Source organism: Balearica regulorum, chromosome 4, assembly GCF_011004875.1.
Source record: "Balearica regulorum gibbericeps isolate bBalReg1 chromosome 4, bBalReg1.pri, whole genome shotgun sequence".
NCBI lineage: Eukaryota > Metazoa > Chordata > Aves > Gruiformes > Gruidae > Balearica > Balearica regulorum.
The window spans coordinates 4,288,711-4,300,856 of NC_046187.1; the positions used below are offsets into that span (position 1 = coordinate 4,288,711).

The following is a 12,146-nucleotide window of genomic DNA, read 5'->3' on the forward strand; positions in this document are numbered from 1 at the left end:
CCTGAAGTACGTGTCGGCCCAAATCCCTGACGTATATAAGGAGTGACATACTGCTATGCAGAGAATAGGAATATTGGAATTAAAACATACCTAGTGTGCAGTCAGGAGGAGGGTTTGCACCTAGATAGCCAGAAGCCCTCATTTATAGTGAAAACAGCTGCTGAGTGGAAGGTGACCTGCGTGTGTTTTCCAGGTAGCTGCTTTATACTACTCCTGCCCTACGAGACAGAGACGCCGGGTTTGGGGGATGTGAGCTGCTTGTGCTTTGTGACTCCGCTGCCACTCGAGCAGACAGCAAAAGAGCGTGCTATTAGCAGTGTGCAGGTATGCTAAAACCTTCCTTTCTGCCTGAAGATGTGTGATTTGGGGGGGGGTGGTGGGATGGGGCCGACACAAAAATTTCAATTTGTCTGTCTTTCCCTTTATACTTTTTTCCTCATGGATTTTGTTTATAGGTGTAGCTAAATATGGGCAACAGTACCCAGAAAAGATTGTCTTTCTGTACTTATTTTCCATCCTTATTTTCCCAGTTTCATGCAAAACCTCTTTTTTCATGTCTAATGCCAGACTACCAGTGTGGGGTACCGTTTATTCTTTGTTGGCTCAGATACATTTGACTCTTAAGCAGAACCCAGTCCTGCTCAATATGGGACGTGCGGTTTCCTCGTGAACATACTATTCTGAGAACATCTGTTCAGGAGTTAAGTATTTGTTTCACCAGCCCTTTTTCACCTTGGCATCAGGAAAATTTTTAGTAGAGGAGTTGAAATCACCCTTTACTCTGCTGTTTACTGTCGTCCTCCCTGAGCTGTAGCATACAAAACCCATGTTCTTATGGGTAGGCCAACATTATAATCTCACCGATCTCTCTGTTGGATGGGGAGAGGAAGAATTACAAATTATAAATCTACATCTGCAATAATATCAACACAAATCTGCGTCGATAGAAAGAGGAAGGGCCTTACAGCTAGATTTAATACAATCGTTTCAGGTTGAGCTAGGTAGATTTGTGACAAGGCAGAACTAGTTAAATTGGATATAAAGCTGTGCTAACACAGATATACAGTTTCCGAGACTTCTACTAGAGCAGCTACCTCACTTTGCAGCATTGTGCTTCATGGATGCACGTTAACACTCCTAAAGCCTGGCCTCTCTGGACTGAACCAGAGAAATTTAGGAAGGCTGTCATGGCATATTCTGGTGTCTCAAGTCACGATTATCTCTTGATGATGTCAACTCATTGGTTGTGACTTGTGTCACCTCTGAAATCGTGCGTTGATGAGACTTCTCAGTAAAACCCATGAGATGTCAATCAATGCAAGATGGACTGTGTCCTCCCTTGCAGGGAGCCCTGAAGTGCCGCTGGCCACCTGCATGTGTATTTCGGCACTAAACCAGGCACGTCTACTGTCCTCATTCTCTAGCTTTCCTTCATAAAAATGCGAGAATAAGCTAAATGTAAAAGTGACCAAATCTGGGCTGAGCTGAAATAGCGGATATGGGAGGTTTTGCTTCCACGCAGATTTATGCGAAAGATGATGCGGCCCTCAAAATAGTAGCAGCAAAGCAGAGAGCTAGACGCTTAGACAGGATTTGAGTGTCCCTGGTGGCTTCAGAGAAAAGTGAAACACTTCACTTGGGTTTCAAACTATAAATAAACTTGCTGACTGAATTGCTCCTCCAATTGCTTGCTGTAAAGGCTGCAACAGGCACCCGTGCTGGCACGTGGGCACTCTGCACCGCCGCATCTGCTGGCCCGAGGAATGACGGGGCTGATGCATCCTTCTGTCCCTGTGTCTGCCGAAAGGGGTTTCTCACAGGCTCCGTAATGCATCTTGGAGGGCTCGAGCCCGTGCAAATGTATAAGTGCCTGGAGGATAATAGCGTAACTAGTGTCATGAGGTGCGCACAGTTCTGTGCTGTGATTCCCAGGGAAGTCTTCAACAGGCTTATTAAAAATTATCTTTGCTTTTGCATTATTCTCTCGCTAGAGCTGTTTTGCAAGTGACGTTGGAGATCAAGATAAGAAAAGACGTGTGAGAAATTCACATCGTTTACATCGCAAAGTTTGTGATGGAAATGTATGACAGTATCAAGCTATCGCTCTTAAAGCAAAAGGGCTAAAAGCAGAAAAGTTCAGAAATAGTGGTAAGGAAGTACACAGGAAAGTAAAAAGGCTTTAGAAAAAAGGCAGAGGTGAAAAGAGGCTGTTTGGGATGACAGCGTGCTGCTCCTTAATTAGCAGTCAAACCTTTCTGTCTACCTCATACTGACAGTCCAGCACCCTTACTCCTGTTCACCAGCGGAAAGGTTCCAAGTCCTCACAGCAAGGTAATTGCTCTGTCGAGCGTGCGTGGGTGGTATCGTGGCCAGGCTTTTTCTCATCCCTAGGTTGGTTTGCGGTGTTGTCACATTCCTTGAGGAAAATTATAGCTTTGGTATAGTCAGTTAGAGATTTAGTATAAATCTACGTGTATCATCCACCCTGTTGGACCTGTTTTATTAGAATGAAAATGAAATTAGGAAATGGGAGAATGAAATTGCTTCGTTCTAGTATTGGCCGGCTTATCTGTGGTTAACATGGCGGTGACCATTCTGTTTTCATTATGCTTACATTGGGCAACTTGGCATAATTCACCCACAAGAAAAGTTACTTCTTAACCCCAGGGAGCTAGCAGTTGTCTTTTGAGCTAATGAAAAAAATTACCTTTAGCTAGCTAGAGACTACAGGGAATCTCGGTAACGGCAACGGGCAAGGAGCACTGGCCTGAATCCAACTACTGCTAAAAAGTAAACTGGGCTTTAAATGTCTGCCAGCCAGTAAGCAGAGATACTGGCACTGGGCGTGAGTGTGCAGATGCTTACCTGTTACTCGTGCAATCTCCATTTTGGATTCAGTGCGCAAGGGAACAGATGTCAGGGGGAAAGTGAGAAGGTAAAAGCATCTGAAAATAACAAAGCGGTTGTCTTACAGGATGGAAGTGGCAAGTGAGAAAGAGTTGAAGAAAGAAATTATTTTATGGACATAGAGGAAGAAGAAATGAGACAAATCAAAAAGGGAGAATCAATGTACATCCTCCAAGTAAGAGACTTGTATTTTAATACGTGCTTTGGATTCTCCCACCACAGTCAGGTCTCCTGTGAAACCCTTCTCCTTAAAAATATCCCCATTTTTCTTCAAGTCTGTCTCCTTTTGTTCCCACATGAAAACTGGTAGAGGAGTCTGAGCAGACAGGTGAGGGATACAATGACCACCTGAGAGTTTTTCTTCCTTGCAAGGTGGTTTTCTTTCTGGTTGGCTGAATTTTTCATTTTTTTTTTTCCCCGATGACCTGTTTCAAAAGGCTACAGTATTGGTTACTGCTCACAGAGTAGATGGATCAAAAGAAATGTGTCTGTTCCTTTCACAACAGTCCCCTAATGTGTTTGGGTAGTCCTGCCAGAGCACAATTTTGTTCCTCAGAAATAATAAAGGGGTTTTATAAAGAGGAAGTGATATCTTGATGAGGAAATTGCCATTTTAGAAAGTGGCTATAATCATGGGAACTTTATAGTGGCAGCTCTCCCTGCTGTTAGCGGAGAAAAATGATGACAGCAGCTCTGGCGGGATGAAGAAGGAAACTTCTTCACTGAGCCCTATTCCTGCATCCTTTTACACATACGTTCCAGGGTGCTCTGAGAGACAGGACACAACGGTAGTGGGAACTCCAGGCCGATTCCAAACACTGATTTATTTCCATCCCTAATAGAGCTTTCACAGGCATTAGGGAGAGGGAGGCACTCATTAAACCCTAGATGTTGCCCAGGTTTTCTGCTGTTCGGATACATCTCTCTTGTGTTCAGTAGAATGGATTTGAAAAAATTTTAAATTAGTCCTTCAGAAACATCTTTCATCAAGAGGCAAAGTAGAAAAGAAAATGTACAAAAATATTAGTGAAAATATTAAGAAAAAGTTAATGCCATTTCCTAACAATTTTCTACACATTAACTATGATTAAAGCTCTGCAGTTTTGATTTGGTTTTCTCTGCTCCTGCCAACCTGTTGAGGGTAACTATGAATAATTAGCATAGTTATGCCTTTATCTAAAATTTACAATAGCAAATAAAAATAAAAGATACAACTTCATAAGATTTTTTTTTTATTATTTTTTTTAAAGCATGCTCAGCCAGATTTCCCAGGTGGGCCAGATTTCTGAGGTAGATCTGAATTTTATTTTGAAAGTCAGCTTGTTATGTTTGAATTACTAAGAAGCTGCAAACAACTATTGTTCAAATACAGCCGGTGAGTAGTCGCACTTTTTTTTAACATGCTGTTTAATAATCATTTGTATAGGAGCTCTTAGTCAACTCCGTGCAAAACTGGTATCTGCACGTGGTGTAATAATTAATTGTGTAGGTAGTACGTAGGTGACTTATGATATAATCAGCAATGTAACGAACATGTTATGTTTGTAAACAACTAGAAGACCCGGGAGCTGAACAAATTGGTAAAAGCTAAGAACAAACCCTGATAAATGGTATGGTAATGATGTTTTGATATTATCTGATGGCCAAGTGACCACTTTAAGAGAACCTGAAGATCTCCCGGGTTCCTAATTGACAATGACAGATTAGTACTAATATGATAAGCGTGGTACCGATGGAAAATAAATTGATGGGGACACACAAAATATGTGACATGCAGAAGGGCACCAGGAAGGGTTACCTTAAGTAGTAGGACACTTCAGTGAGTGGAAAAAATACCTCTCGTTGTTCTCATGCTTTTGGGGTTTTTTGTGTGTTTGTTTTAAAATATATGGTAATTCATTTATCCTTTCTACATTATATTTAATGTCACGGTATCAGTGTTCAGCTGGTTTAAACAGAGAACATTCCCGCGACCTGTCTCAGAGAGAAAATGTTATAAATTTTCTCGGCCTTTCCTATTATAAAACTTACCATTAAATACCTGACACATGCAGATAACCTGTACACAGATTAGTCTGGTATCAGGGGGGGGGTGTGTGTGTGTGTGTTTATTGCTATTGCTTTTATGCAATATGCTGTGCATGAGCAAAATTTTACTTGGTCATGCTGATCATCTTAATGTCCCCAGTACGGCAGAATATTGCAAAGAAATAAAACCTAAAAATCACTAATTTCACTAGCCTGTCCCTTGAGGCTAAGTACTAGAATACAATCTTCCTGAGTCAGTGCCATTGCCAAGAGGTAACTGGTGTGTGAATGTACCAAATCAAAGCTGGTGCAAAGGTGTTCGAATAGTCTACAAGTCTGGTCAAATTTTTTGTAGACATAATACAATTGCATATTGTTTTAATTATGTTTCAATTGTATGTCTAAAATCAATCCTTCAAACCTGAAATGACTGCTGCTTTTGATTCATCACGTAGTGGCATGTTTTAATTCTCCAAGAATTAATAACTTCATGCATTCGTTGTTTAAGTAATTCCTTAAGTCTTGAATGCTTACATGAGCAACTTTACTGGCTTCTATTTTCTTTTATTGGAATATATTACAGGAAATACTTTAGAGCCTACTTCATTAAGTTTCATTGTAAAAAGCTGTATGCCTCAGAAAGAAAGAATACTAATCTGTAACACTTGTTTTTAAAGGGAAACCTTAATTCTTTACTTGAAAAATTGCAGTCAGTATCTCTCGACTTCATTAAAAACACCAAGAAGTGCTCCCATTCTGCTGCTGCTGAAGTCAGTGAAAAAAAGATTTCCCTTCCTCAAGGATCAGTGTAATACCAGGATTAAAATAAAGTTAATTAAGAAAATGTTGATTCATCGGTATTTCCACCTCAAGTTGAGATAATGGGGAAGGTTGGATGTTTGCCGTGAAATTATACGCACCGAAACATTTTCAAACCGCAATGTCCTCCGGATCTACAGGTATGTGAACCTGCGGCAGCTCCCAGTGGTTGTGCAACTTGGAGGATATTTTTGGGGTAACACCCACAACGCCACTCAATAGTCTGGGTAAAACAAAAGTCCCCTGAATTTCTGAGAATTAGATTATTTTTATTTATTTATTTTGAGTATACAAAGGTGGAACTGCATAAAGATAGCGGTGAGATCCAGATCGGACTCCATGTTGCATAGCTGTTTGTGAAATGCGATGTCGTTTGAAGAGGTCTTACGGTTTTGTAATGAACATAATCGCTTTCAGGGTTGGTTTGATTCTTTTGCTGGTGTTGGTTTAGTAAAATTCTTTCACTGATAATGCTGGTGAAAACGTATTGATTTTCTGAAAAGTCCATTTTGGGAAATGTTCTTACACTGTGTTTTTACATGTTTGCTTATAATTTCATTGCTATACCTATAAACTACAGCTCGTCCTGCTGACATAGCTTAAAGAGCCATATAAAGCTGTGAAAAGGTTCAAGAGAGATTTTTCAGAGCGCCCTGGAAGAAAATTGAAGTAAAGAAGGAATTAAGGGGTTTTTAAAAGCTAAATTCTTTAGGATTTATATCAGCTTGTTGCCTGCACACCATTGACACTTCATCTCAATGTCTGTTGACTTCATACTTGAGGGCTTACTCCATTAAATTATTGAGCTCAGTAGGTCAAATGGTGCATATTCAGGAGATTTAAAGACATTTGCACAGTTTAAAAAAACAACAAGAAAGAACAGCTTAACAACTCTCTTAAAACTGCTAAACCTGTAGAAATTCCTAAAGCATAAAATGAAAAACATCACTGCTTTGGTCTGCATCTAAGAGAAACTTTGTGATTATATATAAAGTTAGCCTTTAACAGGGCTCCTCCCAAAACACTGTAATTTAAAAAAGCCAGAGCGCTGTACAGCAAATTCTACTTGCACAGGAGTTAAAGTGCTCCCCGATTAGCTCTTGCTATCCTGCAGAAGAAGATGAACATGGGAATTTCTAAAATGCAGATTGCCTTGCAAAGGCACGCCTGCACTGCACTACTCCTGTTTTCCCAGGAGGAAAGGAAGGAAGACGCTATCTTGAAAGGTTTCTCCTCCACCTCTTTATTCTGCGTGTGATGTTTTCAGTTAAAATAGGTTGGAAAAATGGATTTTCCTGCCCGCAGGAAAAAGCGGACTTTTATGCCGTGCTAGAAATGATAAAGGTAATGATGACAGAAGATTTGGGGGTTTCTATCCAAAAAGTTGCATGACCAGCTACAATTCTATTCCTTTCATGGCAAAAATGTTGACTTTTTTGTTTGTCTGGCACAGAAAGTCAGAAACCTCTCTCTTTGAATGGGGAATGGAGGTATGAGAAGACCTCAGTATCCTGTGAGGGCAACCTGTGGAGGAGAAGCAAACCAGAAGGAGACCTCAAAAGTAATAGCAGGAAGAGAAAAGGGCTTTGTCTGAGCCCAGCAGCAGAAGCGGCAGCACAGATAACTGCCTTAGAGAATTTCAGCCTCGGTTTCTTGCTCAATCCAGATTTACGCTGAGCCTGAAGACTTTTGGCTTTAGAGAGAAAGTCTGAAAACTAGCAAGCACACTGCATGCTTTCACATGGAGGAGGGAAACGGCAAGTTAAGAAGGAAATTAAAATAGATTTTTGGTTGCTGTTTCATTGACCAAGAGAATACTGAAAGGGCCAAATTAATGAGAAGGGAAAGGAGGAAGAGAAAAGCTGTGGAAGACACAGTGAACCATGAGGCCGGAGCTGTTGGGGGTGCAGACAGAAGGCGTTATCTCCATGTTATCCCTGCGAAGGAGATGCTTCCAGAGGATCAGGACACACTCGCTCTTTCTGGAGGACGTGGGAAATGGGAGCTTAGGGCTGTTGCAGCGCTGCGTCATCACGGCCAGGTTCACGAGGCGGGACATGATGGTATCAGCTGGTGGTCTGCATGGAGGGACTTGTGGTCCCCTGAAAGGTTGCTACGTTCATTTAATTATTTTTCAGTAATCTTGAAATATGTCTTCACAATCTAGGTGCCAAGAGTTCTGTGGTATTTTTCCTGTCATTCTAGGAAAGATGCTGAAAATACTCTGATATTTGAGTAGTTAGGTTCTGGGTACAACCTCTGTAGCTCTACAGCAGTGATTTTAACATCACCTAGGCTTATATTTCTATTAAATAGAGTTGATCATGAATCTTCTATGAAGAGGTTTTCAGTTTACCTTTTTTTTTTTTCCCTAGAATGTGTTTTCTCTCAACTTTAAATCTTCAGAGGGGATAAGGTAATTTTTCAAGTGTTATTTCTATTTCTGTTAAAACTTCTTTGTGAAAATATTTTACTTAAATTTGATACTAGTATCTCTATCTTCCTAATGCATTGCTATTATGATAAAAAAATTACAGGTTTTTCTTTCAAAAAATGAGGAAAAAAAAATTAATCATGTCTTTCTGAGCTGCATGTGGAGAGGTTTCCATTTTACCAGTTGTAGATACAGGCACTTGGTCTCTATGCTCTGCAAAACATGTCAGCATCTGGGTACATTTTAATCAATTAAAAGGCTGCAGAGAACTCTCTGTAATACAATCAAATATATATGACTGTAAAATTACTCTTATTCTTTGGAAAGGATGAGAGTAGGGGGCTAGGTTGATATTTGCTCATGGTTATTACCATAAGCAAATTTCCACTTAGTTGGCAAACATTATTGTGGAAATTACTGCCATTATTTGTTTGCTTGGTAAGTAGTTTGCTGGGTGGGAGTGCTTGCTTGGACTTTCAAGAAGCCCCACTGGTTTTGCTTTGCATTTGTACTTAGTCCTATGAATAAGTCTTACACACAAGCTTTTGAAAATGTAAGCTCCTAAACTTTCACGTCGGTAAATCCTGATTTATGATGACACAAGGGCAGGATTTTGATTCTCTCTCTGCTGTTGATTGATAGCATTACAAGATTATTGCGAGGGACGACACGGGCACGGGAGCTCCTCAGCCTGGCAGGGAACAGGACAGCCCAGCGTCCAAGGAACCGCCAGCCAGGGACTTCCTTGAAAGCCCAATTAAAAAAAAATAATAATAAAAAGGAGTTTTCCAGCATCCCAGGTGATACCACGGGCACTGAGAGCACCCGCATGGTGCTAAATACAATTTCAATAAGCGACTCCAGTGTGTAATGCAGGGAACGTGCATTATACGAGGTGCTTGGCGAGCCCATCTGCTGGGCTGCTTGCTTACCCAACGGATGTTTTTCCTCCGACTCCAGCAGGTACTGTGCCATATAAACAAATGATAGCATGTCCCTGAACCTGGCTGAGCAGAGGGGAACACAAAGAATAGCAATGAGAATTGTTGTATGAAAGATGATTAAAACAATTACTAATGCTCTCTGTGCTTGATATTTTAATGCAAATAGGTACCACTGATTCTCCCAGACAGCTGCAACCAGAAGCACCCTGAAACTGTATGATGCGCACTGTCAGAGTACCTCTTTTTTGTGAAGTTTAGTTTGATCTCATTATTTATTTCACTTCTGTAAATAATCTTTATATTTTGCTGCTTAAAGAAAGTGAAGAGTGTAATAAAAAGCTGGGGGTGAATAGCAGCGGCTACCTCTGTTGAAGAAAGAGCGATTCAAACTGGATACTAGGCAAACCCTCTTAGCAATAAGGGCAGGTAAATCAATTTTTAAAAGGCTGGCAATGTACGCTCCATCTCTTTAAATCTTGAAAGCAGGATCTGGATACCTTAGCTGAATATATATTCTACTTTAACCTAAAAGTTTTTAGATTTGATGTAAGAATTACTGCATGACATTTTCTGGCTTCTGTTATACGGAAGGTCAAATCTGTCGATCACGCTGATCCCTTTGGGTCTTAAAATCTTTAAATCTATTGCGGAGAAGCTAGCTGCCAATTAACTTCTGTGCTTGGAGTACAGATCTTCACTTGAGAGCTTCTCTTGCCTGTGATGCTTTACCTTCAATTCCTGGAAGAAGTTGAGAAGGATGTTTACTTGCTTCTTAACCACACAGACCTTGTTTTTCATGAAGTTATTTTGTTTATTTGCCTTTTTAATGTGTGTTGTGTACTACTATTAATACTAGGGTGGTTTTTTTTCTTTGTGAGGTTTTGTTTGCTTGTTGTGCCTTTAATATTTCATACTTCATATATTGTTGAACCCCTTCTTTGTCCATTAGCTATAGTGCAGCTCCCTGATGAATTGGAATGAGCTTGCTGATTCAGCTGGCAGAAGGAAGAGAGGATTCATGGAGTTCTGTTGGCTTAAGATGAGAATGACCTAACATTTCTCATCTGTTGTTTATTCTCTTGTCCTCTGCTGAAAGAGGAGATCTTGTTGTGGATGGCTCGATTGGAGTTTTTAATGTTTGTGTCAGTGTGTATTTATGGAGTTGTTTTGCAATTCGTAGGGAAGGTAGTGAGGTTTATGCGATGATCCTTCGAGATGCTGCGTCTTCAGCGAGGAGAAGATTTTCACAGGAGACGATAGAGGTGACAGTGTTTACTGCCAGCGTCACCCTGGAGCCCTTCGCACGAGCCGCGGCCCCAGACTGTGGAGCAATTGCCTAACAAGGATCAAGAGTACAAACGTCTGCTCTGAAACTGCACGGGAAGTCAACGTGGGGAAAGGAGAAAACATCCCCAGTGGTCAAAAATAGAGGAAAAACTACAGCTTCTGTAGTACGTGTAAGTGCCTGGGCGACGTTCACTCTCTGGAGCAACAGAGACTATATTCATGGCCACGAGACCAAATCGAGGTCTTCTGACGCACGTTGCTATGCTGGTTTACTGATCATACGTGCTAATATATACCAAGTGATTACAGGCCAGTGAATTACATATACAAACATTCTTGCAAACACCCCAGTGTTATAATTGAGGATGAAGATTTGGGGTTTTTGGCGTAGATATTTTGTGAGAAACGGGTCAGTTGCAACACCCAGCCAGCAAAGGATTACTTCAGACCATAAGGTAAGAGTGACGCTTCTCCTGAAGAAGCAGCAGAAATCTTTTTGGTTGAAAGTACACAACAAGATAAATACCATGTTACCTTTTGGGTCAACTGCCTGTGTGGGCTTCTGTCAGGACTGTTTCTAATATTTATGCATACTGCACAATTTCAGATCATCTAGGTTTTTGGTTGTTTTCGGTTTTCTGGTTTTTTTTTTTAACCTTGCTGTTCAAGATAAACTGTAGTGAAATGGGGTAGCGTTTTGATTGCTGTAATCATACCTACCACACTTAAACATTCTGAAGTGTTCTTCATCTCCTAATTTTTGGCTATCAGTAGCGTTTATGACCCACTTTGCTCACTCTTGAAATCATAGCTTCTGAAACAGAGCACCGTAAGAGGTTGTCAGCAGCCTTTTAAACTGTGAACTCCTGTTATTCAGCATCTCTTTTTTTTTTTTTTTTTTTTTTTTTTTTTTTTTTTTTTTGCCTCTTCCTTTGGAGGAGGAGAAGAGAGGAAGCTGGTTTGGATCATGACTGCTCCTTGTTCTTTCCAGATTATTCTTATTAAAAGAGGTGCTAAAATTTTAAGGAGAACGTTAAAACTAAAAAGTAGAAAATTATTCGGCCAATTCCTTCTTTGGTTTAATGGACACTAACTATTAACTGCCTTTGAAAAACCTAACCTAAACTATTACATGTTGGGGGTTTTTTTTCTCTGCTCCTTTGTCAAGTATTTTATCAACAAATTTAATTAAACTGACCACAAAAGAACCCAGAAATAGGAATACGAAAGACATTGGATTTTTTGACAGATATGAACATGCTAATTAGCATTGAAATCAGCCACGTTGCATAATGAAGCCTTTAGTACACATCTCTGTTGCTTTTTAGTAAAACGAAAGAATTGGAAAAATACCAAATGTCAAAGAATAGTTAATAAAGCTTTCAGCATATTGAAACAATATTGGTAAATCTTACTGATATGCTGTTTATATAAAAAAAGAAATACAGTGCTGAAATTATAATGAGAATGTGCATTGTTGAATCTGCCTCTAGTTGTGGGAACGAGGCGATTTATACTATTTTCTAGAGCTATTTAAATTGTTTCTTCTATGTTGTATGGTTTTACGCTACCATTTTTTTTCCCAAATTCTGTTTTTGTGGGTCTGCTTTCTCCTTGTTTCTTATTTGAGTGCTGAGGATCATCTGAGTCAAAACCATTAACTTTCACATGGTTTTCAATCAAGACCTTTGCAAAATGGCCAATTTCACAATGGCTTTAATGGAAAA

General features: G+C 40.1%; 1 long non-coding RNA gene across 1 annotated transcript; it reads left to right on the forward strand.

Annotated features, from left to right (window-relative positions):
* The first annotated feature begins 201 nt into the window (after nucleotides 1-201).
* On the forward strand, nucleotides 202-5,744 carry LOC142601525 (uncharacterized). The gene is made up of 3 exons (XR_012835043.1): nucleotides 202-324; nucleotides 2,975-3,082; nucleotides 5,613-5,744. It is a non-coding gene; the product is annotated as an uncharacterized LOC142601525 (long non-coding RNA).
* The last annotated feature ends 6,402 nt before the right edge of the window (nucleotides 5,745-12,146 follow it).